Consider the following 14447-nt stretch of genomic DNA (forward strand, 5'->3'; position numbering starts at 1 on the left):
ACAAGGTATCTTACAGAGTCACATTCACACAAAAGTTTTAAAAATACAGAGGCTAAAAACTTCATCTGGCACCAATGTGATGAAATTTTATGAAGTCCAAATGACTGACTTAATTCAATCATCTAATCATCCTTTAAAACCCTCAACACTTTGTTTTAAATAGATTAAAGTAAAATTTGGCAGTTGGTTGAACATTTCTAATTTCCCCAGGACTCTTACAGTAGCTTTAAAAGTTAGCTTCAAGATTCATGTGGTAGCTTATGACATAGCATTGGGAACTCCCAGCACTAGGGGCTCCAACTCAGTATGACTACTCATGAGATAGGGGCTACATGGATGAGCCTAGGCTATATAGTGATTTTCAGCCTAGTTTGGGATATAAAGTGAGACCCTGTCTCAAAAATAACAAAAAATAGAACCCCAAGACACCACCTCTCAGGTAGTGTTGCTTCACATCCTGTCATCCCTAGCCCCCTTCACTTGACACCTGAGGAACTGTGCTCAGAGCTGTGTGTGCTTCTCTTGAGTAGTACCATCATCACCACCCTGAGCCTCCACGACCTCAAGCTCCTCCTCTGAGGATCTGCAATTTGAGCCATTTAAAAAACAGCTGTCAGAGAGTACCACCCTGTCCTGCACAGTCCCAATCCCCACCCCTGGAGGATCTGTGGGCTGAGCCATTTTCACAACCCACAAATACCACTTGCCTGAATCCTTGGTGCATTCCAAGTGAGCCTTCCTCTAGTCCTATTCAATGGATGACTCTATGCTGAGTACTGTGTGTCTTACTGGTAACTACTACCTCCAGCTCTCTGTCAGTTCAACCTTGGCTTATTAGGAATCACACTGAGAAGCTGTTAGCTGTACAGAGGGTTCCATCCTGTGGTCAGAAGTAAAACTTTTCTGTAGCCAAGCTAGAATCCCTTCTGATAGGCAACAGCACACCACTGCTGAATTACCCCAACACTGAAATCATGCACCATCCTGCTGATCCACAGAATTCCAAGTTGTTCTAACAGCAAATAGAGATTCAAATCATTATTTAACCAGGGTGGAAAAGTTATCCATACCAAAAGCTACACCTCACCACCTAACTCCAGATGAACTCCCTTTCTAAAAATTATACAAAATTTCAGCATGTCTTCTTCAGAAATTACTACTCACATAGTAATGTTCTCTAAAGAAACCTATTCAGAAGACACACAATGAACTTTAAGTAGCAATTATAAATGTGTTCAAGGAACACAAAAGGATATGAACAGATATTCTAAAGAAGACTTGAAAGTGGAAACAAATAACTGAATGAAGTAAGGAGGACGTTTAAGGATATGAAAATTTCTAAGATTTATAGAACTCTATCAGGCATTATCTACATGTGTTAGCCAGTGACTAGCAATGTCCAAATTGCTCCTAGTGTAAGGTCCCCATTGCTCAATAATAATTCAAAAATATTGTCAGAGAGTGGGCTAGAACACTGTTCCTTCTACTCAAGAGTGTGGGAGAATAGTATCATCTCTGATGTATGGCTCTTCTGAGACTGCCATTCCACCTTATATACATTAGTCTGTTCCTCCTGGTTAAAATGGGTTATTTTCAAGGGTAGATTACATGTTAGGCTATAAAGAAGTCTTATCAAGTATGAGAAGAGGGTTTTCCCCAACTCTTAATCTCAGGTGAGTTGTCTTCTATCACAAAATGCTGACTTCTGGAAACAATGCCAGATATTGTGCATGGTATATTACCAAACAGGAAGTTAATTTATTTTGGTGTTCAGAATGTTTAAAGGGTCTTGAACATGTAGACAAGATTACTGTTGTATAGTGAAGTGGCAATTAAAAATTTAGCCATAAAAATTTGGCCATTTTTGTTTTTTCTGGTTCCGGTTCGTCATCGTCATTGCTAGGAGTCATCTGACACAAGCGACCTTTGTGCTGGACCGAGTTTGGCGGCTGGATCCGAACACCAAACACCCAGAGGCAGCCCTGCCTCCATCCGCCAGCCCAGGTAGGCCAGAAGCTACTCCGGTTCCTGTTTATCATTGCTGCTCAGAGTCATCAAAAAAAAAAATGGCCATTTTCATTCATTACTTTCTTTCTTTCAATTTATCACATATAATTTCAGTTAAGCAAATTGTACAATCCATGTGAGGTTCAAATAAATGCACTTTTTTAGTGATAAAAAATACCCAATCCTTTTTGGATAAGAAAGCACGTAGATAAGTTTAAAGCAGACACTTTGGGTTATTTTACTAGACACTGAAGGGACCAGCTTCCCTTTTGGCAGCCATAACGGCAGAACACATGCTTCTATGACCTTGTCCTAGACACTAGAAAGTCAGATGCCTGCCTCATGACAAGGAACCAATCAGAAGTTAGTTGGTGGCGCTATGCTTTATGACTCTGGGTGTGCTTTACGGACAAGCTCACAGCAATGACGTAGAGAGCATAGCAACCACGCTGGGAGGGCCTATGGGCCATAACAACCAGTTGACCAATCAACACAGGGCAAGCCCTCCAAGCCTGGAGGCACACCAATCGTGAGCCTGTGCGTACCCCTAGACACTCCCCTTACGCTGTCCTATAAGATCTCTTGGGAGGCCCTAGGAGCCGTCTTTTGCTAGCCATCCACTATGGCGGGTGGGTGAAAGACCCGAGCTAACATGGGGTTAGCTCGTTACATTACAATAAAGCCTCGTGCAGTTTGCATCAAGCTCTCAAATCCACCTGGTGATTGGGGTGACCGCAGTCGTGGCCTGGGATCCCGGATACTTAAGTTTTCCGGGGGTCTAACAACACCAAACAAATACTTATACATTAGGATGATAAGAAGAGAAAGTTGTTGAATATGTGTCAGACTGAGAAATATAGTGTTGATGTAATAGATCGGTAAAGAAGAGTTATTTGTTAAATGAATGAAAACATACCCCTAAGGAGAATGAGGCCACCAGAGGGTGCTGTGATCCATCTCAGAAGTCTTCAGAGATGCCAAATTAATTGGTACCCACACATTGCTCACTGGTCCCTTAAGATCTCAGAGAAACTTCTTCTTCCCATGGGGTAAATATATTTAATAGTCTGATGATGGTTCTGTCTGACAATGAAACTCTTCTCAGAGCTGAGTACTGGTTGGTTGGAGGTGAGTAGTAATAGGTCACCTTTACATCTTTCACCACAGAAAAAAACTCATGTGGAAGAGAACCTCTGGCTGTGAGGAATTACGGAACCATATCCGCCATTTAAGAATGAGACTTTGGATGCTTGAACAGTGATCAATCAAGTGTGAAAGTCTCCTGATCTCTTGTCCATGTTGACTTTGTGCCTTACAACCAGCAGGGGGCACCATGAGACAGTTTGTGTTTATAGTAAATTCAAATGACCATTAACTCAAAGGAACTTTGGCATACTAAAGATGTCATTTGCTCACTGATTAGGAATCAGCCTCTGCATCTTCTACAGCCTAGAAGACTCCCTTTAGCAGACATCTACCTTGCTCAGCAGGCACTTCCTCCAGAGGGCTCCCAGGGCATAAAAAACAAACAAACAAATAAAACCAAAAACCCTCCATCCTCCTAGGTGTATGAGAACTTAACATCAGCACTAAGGCTGAGGGAGGGTCTGAGGCCATCATGGATGGAAACATAGTGGCAGGAAAGGCTCTGTGTCTGACATGAGACCTGAGGCAGGGACACCTCATGGTAAGGGTCAGGAGCTGTGTCCCCCATGCTGTGGACTGTGCCCTTCCTCCTGGTCTTTCCTCAAGCCACAGGTATCTCAATTCCTACTCAGCGTTCTCCATCCTGGCCAGCAATCCATGGGAACGTCTACTCTGGTCTCTACTGCGTTCATCCTCATACTGATCCCAGGTTTTCTCTGCCAAGCTGTGTTGACTCAGCTGCCCTCACTGTGTATCCTCTGGAGCATTTCCACACTCACCTGCAGCCAAACAGTGGCTTCAGTGTGGGAGCTCTGCTTCTCTGCTTCCAGGAGAATCCAGGGAGACCTCCCCCAAATCTCATGTACAACCACACAGACTCTCCGTGCTGGCTCTATGGTCTCTAGTCAATCTTTGGATCTAAAGTGTCCACAGAATATACAGGGATGTAGTCCATTTCTGGGCTAAAGTCTGGGGATTATTTTTGTACTATATGTCATGTTAAATGTGACAAGTTTTAGTTTTAATAATTGAAAAAAATGGGGGAAAAGTCTTAGGCTCACATACCCACTGTTTCTTGACCACCTTTCACTTATAAACTTCCAAGTATACAACACATAGTAGTGGAAAAAGTCTATGAATAAGGAAAGACATGGAGAGACATAATTATTGAGTCCAATGGCACATAACATTTTGTATGAAGCCATTAATTGCACTATCCACTGTTGTTATCATTATTATGTTGAAGGATGGAGACAGGGTCGGGCCTATCTGTGTATGTAACTCTCAAAATCGTGGCTGTTCTGAAAGTTGTCTTTTCCCTCTTTGTTGTCCAGACCCAGTCCATTTCTTTTCATATTGTCCATAAGCCAATTTCCTTCTCACTTGAATTTCAAGTTTTCCACTCTGTCTGGATTTTATTGTTCATCAGTAAAGGTGGTCTATCCTTCATAGGAAGAGCCCCTTGTGGATTTTTCTGGAAACAGTCAGGACTCTCCTGTGTGTGTGTCTACTCCCTGATCCAATATCAAATGTCCTGATTACAAATCCAGACATTGTCTTAAAATCAGACCATACACCACATACATCACATGGGATCAGAAGCAGAAACCAGTAGATTTGCATTATTTTTCTAATCTGATAGCCATGTTTCTTTCTATGAAATATTTCCATAGTTTTAAAGCACAGGATTTATATTAATATCATTATGAAAATGCCAATGTTTTCCAATGGGAGAAATCTATAACAAACCCTGGCCTCCCAAGTCTCAGGAAATATTGTGGAAAAGAAGGCAGAAAAAACTCATAAGAACTAGATAGCATCTATGAAATGATGTCCTCTGGACAGAACACAGCTGTTGCACACATGAACTCACAGCAGCTGTGGTTACTGTTACAAGACCTGCACAGCTAAAACTTCCAACATGGACTGGGCAGGGGATCCTGAGGCTCCTCCCCTAACAGAGGAGCTATCTAGGTTGACATTGATGACGACTATAGAAGGGAGTTATTTTTATTTGTGGGGTGGCTACTAGTAGGCTGCCTATGCCATACTGGAAAAACCCATACACATAATGTATTTTAAGTTCTAATTTAACTCAGCAGGTTATTTAAAAATTGAAAAGGCCTTGAAATTGGGAGGAAGATGTGCTAGCAGGTCCTAATAGGAGTTGCTATGGAAGGAATGGAGGTAGATATGGTCAAGATACAGTGTGGACATATAGGAAATTATCTTTTCAATATTTATTAATTTTTAAATTATGCATATGTGTGTATCTGTGTGGACATCTGTGCATGTGAGTCCTGGTGCCCCTAGAGGTTAGAGGTGTAGTATCCCCATGGGGCTGGAGTTACAGGGAGTTATGAGTTGCTTAGTGTATGCTCTAGGAACCAAACACAGGTCCTCTGCAAGAGCAGTGTATAAATGAATACATATTAAAGGACCAAATTAAAATATTCTTATATTTTGAAATCAAGTTTAATAAGAAGGTATTTTGAGGAAATATATATCCATATTACTTATGAAGTTTGGAAAGTGCTAGTATGTATTCAGATATATAGCATATGTACCACTGGTTTTGTATATCCTTATAAATGTACGTATATAATACTTCTGTTATTTTATCAAACTGACAATGGAGGTTTAGATCCTCCACACCAGCTATGCATTTCTCTTATCAACATACCACAAACCTTGGGTCCAGAACCCAATAATCTGCTTTGTCACTCTAAATTATATTCCTTGATATTTACAGATAAGTACTTTATGTTCTAGTGTGATGATACGCAAATATTCCACAGAACAATTTTGAAAGGTGCATGTTTGTGTGCATGAATATAGTTGCTTGCTAGGACATACTACATAGATGTAAAAAATTTAATTTAATTATTACGCGTGTGTGTGTGTGTTTGTGTGTGTGTGTGTGTGTGTGTGTGTGTGTGTGTGTGTGTGTGCTTGTATGCATGCACCCACATGTGTTGAAAGGTCAAAAGTTACCAGATTCTCTGGAACTGAAGTTACAGGCAGTTGTGAGCTCTATGATGTGGGTGCTGGGAATTGAATTCAGTTCCTCTGCAAGAATAGTATGTGCTCTTAACCACTTAGCCATTTTTCAGGTTTAGATGTAAATTTTCTGCGTTTTCTCAAACACATTTAGTTTTTTCATACCATGAGTAAGTATATCTTGGTCCTCCATTTTGGCTTCTCCAGACTTACTCTTAGTCCTGCTTTAGCCTTTCCAAAGTGTCCCCTCATCACAGTGAAGCTTTACCCCTTCAGGGGTCCACCATTTGGTACTAACCCAGTGTCTCCCTAATTCTTTCTCATACCCCTTTCAACCCTACCTTTAGTCTTCTTTGATGCCTGGTAACTCACTTTCTATTATGAACCTTCACTGGCCACATAAGGACAGGACTCAGGTTGGTGAACTTTATGATTCTGCCTGTCCTCCAATCCAGTCTCTCTGGATTTAGTCTTAGTCCTACTGCAGTCTACCCTAGGAGTCCCTTCTTCAAGACCACCTTTGACTTCTGGGGACTCTGCCTCTTGGTGTAGACCTAGCTCTGCCTCTCAGTTCTTTCCCACCACCACTTTTAGGCTTTCTTTCTAACCCATCTCCATTCTTTTGTAAAACCCTAACCCACAGAAACTCTCTACCAGGGACATGATAGCCACCACAACTAACTATGTCCTGCAGTAGGCAACATCAACCAAGGAAAGGAACATGAACCCAACAAAGATGAGATCTAGCATCTATGCTAAGACACACACTTCAAACATCATAACTCCAGATGTCTATATTCTGTTGCAAAGGCACAAATAAGAACAACCAGGGCAGTATGCCTCCTCCAAATTCCAGCAACCATATTGCAATAGGTCATGAAAAAGCAATTTAGCTGAAGTACAGAACACAGGCTTCAAAACAGCAATTGTGAACATATTCAAGTATATTAAAATGATATTAACAAATGTCTTTATGATGAATATGCAAACATATAAATAATGAGAACAATTCAAGACCTTAAAGTATGATTTAACAAAGAAAAAATACAATAAAGAAAACTCAAACTGAAATAAAATTGGAAATAAAAATTACAGGATGTAAAATAAAAACCTGAGAGGTAAGCCTCAGATTAAGACATGAAAGAAAGAATTTCATGTCTTGTAAACAAGGTAGAAGAAGTGAAAATTCAGTTAAGAAAAAGAAAAGAAAACCTGAAGCAAAAATCTTGGCACAAAACATCCAGTAAGTCTGAAACACTATTAAAAGACAAAAATCCATAATTAATAGCTACAAAGGAGATGAAGCCCAAGCTAACTGCACAACAATATTTGTAAATGCACCATGGGAAACAAAGAATCTATTTATTCATCTAAAGAAAGAAATGCCTACTGAGGTACAGGAGGCACACAGAAGACCAAATAAACAAGGACAGCAAGGAAAGGTGCCATTACAAGCGTGTTAAAAGCTAGAAGGAAAAAAGACAAATTGCACATAAAGGCAGGACCATTAGATAACACCCAATTTTTCTTTGTATTCTTTAATAAGCTCTTCTTTTTAATTAATTCACACATGTACACTCAGCATTTATAGGACTAATAAAGGTACAATGTTGTTTACAAGTGGAATCCACATTTCAACATGAGTTAGACGCTATTGCTATTAGTTACAATGAAAATGTTAGCACAACAAAATTACAAGATATAATAAAAAAGAAGTCTGAGGTTGGCATGTCACAGGAGGGAAATAAAGATATGCCAAAATCATATGATTACAATTTGGGGTGTATACATATGTATGGTGTGTGTGTGTGTGTGTGTGTGTGTGTGTGTGTGTGTGTGTGTGTATGTGTGTGTGTACATGCACATACATGTGTGGATAGAGTGGTATGAGTTCATGTATATGTTGGTGGGAGCCATAGGGTGACAATATATATCTTCCTATATCATTCTCCACCTTAATGTTTATTATTTGAAACAATTTTCAAATTTAAATACTTTTGATCATATTACTTCCCTCTCTATAGGGATTGAAGAGTCATTCAAAATCCTCTTCCCTCCCTATGCAACCAACATAAAGTTCTTAAAATGTACACAAAACTAATATAACAACAAACCTCCTTACAACCAACATTAAAACCTACGCTCAAAGAGAAAAACAAATGAAACACCAAACTGCAATCAAATAAAAGCATACAAAAAATCCCCATGGAATCTATTATATGTTGGTCAGTTATCTCTAATCATAGGGTCTATCCTGGAGTGGTTGATTTACCCAGTTGTTAACCTTTAGCCTAACAGCTAGGTTTTTATTCATTTATTGAAAAATATAATGAAATAAGATATAAAAAGATAAAACAAAAACTATCACACCAAAGTTGAACAAAACAAACTAACAGAAGGAAAAGAACCCAAGAGAAGGCACAAGAATCAGAGACTTACTCATTTATACACTCAGAAATCCCATAAAAACTTTAGTCATTAAACCCTAATACATATGCAAAGGACTTGGGGAAGACTCTCTCAAGTGCTGTGTATGTTGCTTTGGTGTTGGTGAATTCATAGGAGCTTTGTTTATGTTGACTTAGAGGGCCTTGTTTTCTCTGTGCCCTCCATCCCCTCTGGCACTTATATTCTTTCTGTCAGAAAGAAACATCTTTCTATGGTGCTTAATAAGTTCTAAGGGGAGGAGCTTGATGGAGATATCTCATTTAAAGCTGAGTGTTCCAAGGTCTCTCACTCTTTATGTATTCTCTGGCTGTGGGTCTCTGGATTTGTTCCCATCTGCCATTTCTGACGATGGCTGAGCAAGGCACTGATCTATAAGTACAGCAGAATATCATTAAGAATTGGTTTATTAATACATTTCCCCTCATTTAGAACAATATTACCCCAGGTCCCTGGGCTATCTAGTCCAAGGTTCTTGGTCACGAAAGCAGTATTGGGTATGGAGTGTTCCATCTCATGCAGGGGACCTTAAGTCAAATTAGTTATTGGTTGGTTACTTCCATGAGCAGTGTACCACAATTGCTCTAGCATAACTTGCAGTCACTATACCATTGTAGATAATGGGCTTGTAGCAGACTTGATGTTTACATTTCCCCTTTGAAAGCATACAGAGTAAGTTCCTGCCCCAAAGATGCTGGAACATAAGGATGGACACTCTACATAGGCACCAATTTCATGAGTTGTTTGGATGTTGTCTTCAGCAATCAGGCCTTCCTGTTAGTTTCCAGAGAGCAACCTATTGGGAACCTTTGACTAACAATTCTTGATGTAACCAAATACCTTTACTGGAAGTTCCATTTGGTGATAAGCCATGTCCACTTGAGACTCTGTTTCCATCATTATTTGGTGATTTGATTCATATAGCTTTCCTTAAAATTCCCCTTTTAGTCTAAAAAAGGATTAAAACTTAACAGTGTAAAGTATCCAAAATTAACAATCATAAAGGTGAAATATAAGAAGATACAACAATCTGCTTATGTCACATCCTAACTATCTATTTTAAGTAAACCCTAAAGTCAACTGAAAGAGGTGTCCAAGCCTGAACACCTCCTTCCAATCCCAACCATAAATAATAGGAAGCTATCCCTAACTAGGTATATACACTATCCTAAGAGACAACAATGGAGAAAGGGGGCATAACATCCTCCAAGTTACTTCCTGCTGAAATGGGACGGTGATAGTCATGTGGGGTCCTATAGGAAGAAAATATTAGTGTAGTAAAAGTCTTGAATGGATTGTATCCAGTTCATGTTAGATGGGATTCTCTTGATAGAAGATCTTGATTGAAATCCTCAACTTGATTGAAGTCAGTATCTGAAGCTTTGGCTGGAGTGTCAGTTGAAATGGAGCAAGTTGGATCCAGTGCAGTTGAGGAGGTGTGGCTCATTTTCTTTCCAGGATGTCCAGGGATTGGTGACAGGCAGGTCTTCCTTGGCTGTGTGGGTCTCAAACATAAACAGTTAGCAGAGAAATGTTTGCTTGTGATGTATACATACTGGGAAAGACAACCATGGCAGCATAACAATTATGAGAGGGTGCACACCTGAAAGACCCCCGAAGAGGTACTTTCGTAGAGGGAGACACGCACCCAGGAATCAGCGAGGCCACGAACTTGGATGCAAAAACAAGAGGCTTTATTGGAGACGCGGGTACCCGGGGCGACTTAGCTTCTGTGTGGCTAAGCGCGCCGAGCCAAGGGAAAGGGGTCCTTATATAGGGAAAAAGGCGCAAGCTAGGAGCAGGGATTCTATTGGATAATTCTAATGAGGCATTATACAGAGCTATTCCCATTGGTCAATGTATATGAGGCGCTATACAGGGTTATTCAAATGAGGCAAAGTACAGAGTTATTCAAATGAGGTGAAACATAGAGTCTTTCAAATGAGGCGAAATACAGAATCATTTCTATTGGATGGTTCAAATGAGACACAGAGCCATTCCAGATCAGCATATTCTCAAGGTCTGGTGTCTGGTACAGCAGACTCAATTCCCCCCCCTCTGCTTCCTGATGGCTGACCTTGGGGGCGGAGACCTTGGGACGGAGTGTTTCTCTTCGGGCGGGGGCTCAGGGGCAGGGCTCCAGGCCGGCTCACTTGGTGTTTGTTCTCGTGCCGACCCACCTGGTGCTCGCCCTCGTGCCGGCCCACCCGGTGCTCGTTCTCGGGCCGGCCCACCTGGTGCTCGTTCTCGGGCCGGCCCACCTGGTGCTTGTTCTCGGGCCGGGCATGCGGCGGGTGGCGGGGGAAGGCCGCCGGGGGTGGGGATCGGGGAAGCCGCCAACAGGAGGAAGAGGAGACAAACTTGAGAAAGAAAGGGCTAAGGGGCAGGGGTCTTTCACACCTTGAAAGAAAGATCCAAGAAAAGACAAAGATAGTCCCCAAACTCTTCTTTTATTCTGTATTACATCAATCGGCTTCTTGATACAATACAGAAACTCTAAAGTTTAGTTAAACAATGTGCTTGGATTTTAGAGGAGGAAAGCCAAATCCACCTCTAAATCCAGCAATGGTTTAATTGAATAGGGACTAGGAAATAAGGAGAAATAGAGTTCTCTGAGAGACAGCTGTAAAGTTTACCATATGGCATGTTCCTTTTGTTTGATGATATTAGCTACCTTTTCTTGTTAAGTATCTATTCATGTAGTGTCCTTTGCCTTCTGGAGATGAGTTTTTCTGTGAAGATAAAAGCAAAACACTTCCCTTTCCTTTTGGGGGGTTTCTATTTAGTTTATAAGATATACCTTAGTAGAATACCTGTCATTTCTCCTCATTGAGAGGTTTTTCCTTTTCAACTCGAATCTTGATCAACTTTGATGGTATCCAAAGTTTTTCTTCTCCCATAGAAACCAATGCAAAACCCCTACCTCAACGTAATACATGTCCTGGTTTCCATACAGAGGTTAGTACATCTTTGAAGTATACCGGCTGATTGAATTCAGCAGTTTTTTCCGTAGTCCAGTTTCTTTCTCTAGCTGTTTATCCTTTTTCATTGGCATTAAGAAAGTTTAGTATTAATAAAGCATTATGTAACCTATGTTTGGGAGGTTTAGTCTTCCAAGCTTGTTTATTGAGCATCTCCTTAAGTGTTCTATTAGATCTCTCAACCATTGCTTGTCCTGTAGGATTGTGTGGTATACCAGTAACATGCTTTATGTTATAATATTTGAAAATTGTTCCAATTTTGTAGAGACATATGCTGGAGCATTGTCAGTTTTTATTTGTGCAGGTATACCCATAACTGCCATCACCTCTAGCAGGTGTGTAATAACAGAATCGGCTTTTTCAGAGTTAAGAGCTGTAGCCCATTGGAACCTTGAGAATATGTCTATAGTATGATGCACATATTTCAAATTTCCAAACTCTGCAAAGTGAAAGACATCCATCTGCCAAATCTCATTTCTCCTAATGCCCTTAGGATTACAACCTGCTGGCAATGGAGTTTGATTATAAAGGGAACATGTAGGACAGTTGTTTACTATCTCCTTGGCTTGTTGCCAAGTGATGGAGAAGTCCTTTTTCAAACCATTGTTATTTACATGATGTTTCTTATGAAATTCTGAGGCTTCTAGCACACTTCCAATTAATAAACGATCAGTCTCATCATTGCCTTGTGCTAGTGGGACTGGCAGACCCCGTATGGGATGTGATGTGTAATGTATATAGGATTACTTCTGTTTCTGATAGTTTCCTGTAATTGTAAAAACAATGAGGTTAATTCTGTATTATCAGGAACAAATTCTGCAGTCTCAACGTGTAACACAACTCTCTCTGCATATTGGGAATCAGTAACTATATTAAGAGGTTCTGTGAAATCCATAAGTACCATGAGATTGCATATAATTCCGCCTTCTGTACAGATGTATACTGACTTTGAACTACTTTACTTACCTCACCTGCTTTATAACCTGCCTTACCAGATTTGTTGGCATCAGTGTAGAAGGTAAGAACTCCAGAAATGGGAGTTGGTCTTACAATACGTGGAAGAATCCAGACTGTCTTTTTTATGAATTTAATTCTGTTAGTTTTGGCATAGTTGTTGATAATTGTCCCCAAAAAGTCAGTAAGAGCTATTTGCCAATATTCATTATCCTTCCATAAGGAGGAAATTTCTTTATTAGTTAAAGGTACTATAATTTCTGCTGGATCTTTTCCAGTCACGTGACAAAGTCTTAATTTACCCTTTCAAATCAAATCAGAAATCTTTTATATATATGTCTTTAGCTTTTTATTGTGTTAATGTGGCAGAAATATCCATTTCAATATAGTGTCTTCCCTTTGCATCAGAATTCCAGAAGGGTATTCTCTGGATGGCAAGATAACCAGAATAGAGTCTGAATTAAGGTTTATCCGATCTATGTGTGCATCTAATATACTGTTTTCTACCCATTGTAACTCTTTTTCTGCCTCAGTAGATAATATTCTCGGACTGTTTATGTCCTTATCACCTTTAAGGGCCATTTTTAAATGCTTTAAGTCATGTCCTTCTACAACAATAATCATCTGTAATTGAGAATTTTCCCCTAATAATTTCTGAAGAGAATTAAGAGTCTGATAACGATGTCTCCTAATTTGTACCTTTTGAAGTCTGATTCTTTGTAAGTCTATCTTGTAACCTAAATAGTTAATAGAATCTCCTCTTTGTATCTTTTCTGGGGCAATCTGTAATCCCCAACAAGGCAGAACTTCCTTCACCATTTCAAGCATACATTCCAAAGTTTGTTTATTGGAATCTGATATAAGAATGTCATCCATGTAATGATAAACAACAGATTGTGAAAATTTCTTATGAATTATTTCCCAAGTGTGTTGTACAAAGTGCTGACACAAAGTAGGACTATTTAGCATTCCTTGTGGCAAAACTCTCCACTGATATCTCCTAATTGGCTGTGAATTATTAAGAGTTGGTACAGTAAATGCAAATTTTTCTCTATCATTTTCCTGTAATAGTATTGTGAAGAAACAGTCTTTTAGATCAATGACTATGATAGGCCATCCTTTGGGTATTAAGGAAGGTAATGGCATCCCAGTTTGCAGAGAACCCATTGGTTGAATTACCTTATTTATGGCTCTCAGGTCTGTCAGCATTCTCCACTTACCTGACTTCTTTTTGATAACAAATACAGGAGAATTCCAAGGACTGGTAGATTCCTCTATATGTCTAGCGTCTAACTGTTCCTGTACTAACTTTTCTAAAGCTTCTAGCTTCCAGAGGTCATAGGCCATTGTCCTACCCAAACTGGTTTATCTGTAAGCCACTTTCCATCATTTATACCTAGTTTCTGTACAGCATGGATGGTTGGTAATCGTTTTCCATAGCGTCTTACCAGATCTTTTCTATTATCTAAAGATTGTACATAATTTGTATCTGACACTGAAGGAATATTAATCTGAGTGTTCCATTGCTGTAAGAGATCATGACCCCAGAGATTTATAGCTGTATCTGTCACGTATGGTTTTAGTATCCCTTTCTGTCCTTTTGGTCCAATGCAGACCACCGAGTTAACACTCTGTCGAACTCTAGATAGAGTTCCAATGCCTAAAAATTGTACATTTGCCTCTCTAAGAGGCCATGCCTGAGGCCAAGACTTTTGAGTAATAATAGTTACATCCCCACCAGTGTCTACTAAGCCAGAAATAACTTTATGATGCAGAATTTTGAGTCTTTACATGGGGGTGGGCCTAGACCCAATCCCAAAGGACATGATAGACTCTGATGACACCCTATGGAAGGCCTCACCCTCCAGGGGGATTAGAAAGGATATATGATAGGTAGGGTTTTAGTTGGGGGGG

Source organism: Cricetulus griseus, chromosome 4 (assembly GCF_003668045.3).
Source record: "Cricetulus griseus strain 17A/GY chromosome 4, alternate assembly CriGri-PICRH-1.0, whole genome shotgun sequence".
In the NCBI taxonomy this organism is placed as follows: domain Eukaryota; kingdom Metazoa; phylum Chordata; class Mammalia; order Rodentia; family Cricetidae; genus Cricetulus; species Cricetulus griseus.